Source organism: Clytia hemisphaerica, unplaced genomic scaffold (assembly GCF_902728285.1).
Source record: "Clytia hemisphaerica strain Z4C2 unplaced genomic scaffold, Clytia hemisphaerica genome assembly, whole genome shotgun sequence".
Lineage (NCBI taxonomy): Eukaryota > Metazoa > Cnidaria > Hydrozoa > Leptothecata > Clytiidae > Clytia > Clytia hemisphaerica.
This window is the reverse complement of record NW_027103786.1, coordinates 400-2,513: the sequence shown is the minus strand read 5'-3', so window position 1 is coordinate 2,513 and position 2,114 is coordinate 400. Positions and strand designations below refer to the sequence as shown.

Genomic DNA, 2,114 nt, shown 5'->3' with positions numbered 1-2,114 from the left:
CAATCTGTCGCTTAAAAATTTCCATAAAACTACAATCGAAACTTATCTCATAAATGGCTTTTTTCAACATTCTGGAGGTGTTCAAAGTTAGAGGTATATGTAAAGCAGCATACAATGAAAAGTCATTTGCTATCCCATTTGCCTGAGATATAAAGTCAAGAAATAAACAATAACCAACAATCTGTCTCTCCTTTCATGTCACATCGTGTTTATATGGGGTAACCAGAAAGTCCAATCCCAGAAAGCCATCTTCCTTTATTATGGGTGTTCAAAATATTGTAGGTTGTTTGGAAGTAAAGAAAACCCACACATTTGATTTATTTTAAAAGATTTAACTTGGTGAAAACAACTGCATCTTTCTAGCAAAAACTCATGTTTCAACCTGCTACATAACAATTGCCAGTCGGATCTGCCACTAACATGTAATAGTTTTATTATAACCGGGCTTGAGAATCCGTAAGGAACTTGTAACATATATTATATATATAGTTTATCAGTCGACTCGAATCATGATACATTACTTATACTTCACTGGGTGCATTTTTCGTTGTGAAATTAAAAACGGGCGTCAGTCAGAGCGTACGGAAGGCGTTTTGACACGGGAAATTATGAAGGAGAAAGCCCGTTTTAACAAATATTTCCCTTTTGGAAAACGGGAAATATTTAATAACAAAAATGCATGGCCATTGAAGTTTTGCACTTCATGATAGGCACGTGCCTTCATTGAGCGATATTTCGTTATGAAATTTCTCAATTTTCACCATTAATTATATAGCATTATATACACCCTAAATATGTCCTAATACCTCAAATTAGGTATTTGAATACCATCAGTACACATTTTAATGCCTAGTACTAAATTTGTTTTTGAGAATATATTTTCTCAAGCCAGAAAATGAGAAGTTCTTATGCACACACGCTACATAAAGTAGCTGGAGAATTTTGAAGGAAAATTTCAAGCAATAGAGTAGAAAATTAATTTGGACCTTTTCTTAGCTCTCTTAAAAAACTCCAAGTTCAAAAGCATTTCAAATTTGAAGAAAAACGAGGACTTTTTCAGCCATTTTGGGTAAAAATAATTGCTGAGAACGAGATTTCCATGTTTTTATGACGGATGATTTGAATTCCATTCCATTGTCAGAAAAGTCAGCGAGGATGAAAAAATTAGCACAATATTATGTAGTGAGGGTTCGTAACGTTGTAAGCTAGGCGTGGTTTCTTATTGGGTACTTATTGTTTTTTTTCTGGCGTAGTAATTGCCTTTAATAGTAGATACTTTAGTACTTGATCAATCAGATAATACAAGAAGATCACCCCTTGGAAGTTGTAATAGAAAAGTACAAGACTAGCTTATTTTTAATGATCGTCAGCGCGTAATGCGGTCCAGGAATGTATCATCTGAGGTCTGCGAATCCTTTTTATTCTCACTTTCAACTTTTCAGTCTGGATTCTGGCGCATAAATGCGTCAGCCGGGAATCGAACCCGGATCTATTGCTTGGATGGCAACAATGCTAACCTTTACACCACCGACGCCTCAGGTTGATGTATGGTTGGCTTTCGGTAGCAATATTCAATAAGAAAATATCCATTCAACAACAACAAATTTATATTCAACAATCTCATTTTTATATTCAAGAAGAAAAAAATCATTCAAGAAAAAAAATATTTAATCAAGAAAAAGTGAATTATGATTAGAAGCATGGCTTTTTATATTCAACACTACTAAAATTTGTTCAAGGAAATGAAATGAGGTCCAAGTCGCGGAGTGGATAGATCTTCATATAAGTTAGCATATTAGCGACATACCTATAATAAGTGTAATAGAATAATACGGTGTAATAATATTGTAGCTTATTCTATCATATTATATAAGAAAACTCTTTTTCGCGCCAGGATTGGGAGAAAGCTACAATACGAAAGGAAAGCTAAGCATTCACCAAAGACCTTTTTCAATAGTCTGTCTGGAAAGTTATCTGTTCCCTAACATTGAATGACCTATTTCTCGGGTTCAAAAACCAAAATATTTGCTAAAAGAGAGTTATATGGAGAGTTTTTCCACCACAGCGCTTATTAGGGGAGAATTTACCAAACATTCTTGTCTGACAGGGTCCAC

The 2,114-nt window shown here is 34.4% G+C and overlaps 1 non-coding gene across 1 annotated transcript; it reads right to left on the bottom strand.

Moving 5' to 3' along the window:
• Positions 1 to 1,462: 1,462 nt before the first annotated feature.
• On the bottom strand, positions 1,463 to 1,534 carry Trnag-ucc (transfer RNA glycine (anticodon UCC)). The gene has a single exon. It is a non-coding gene; the product is annotated as a tRNA-Gly (tRNA).
• Positions 1,535 to 2,114: the final 580 nt, after the last annotated feature.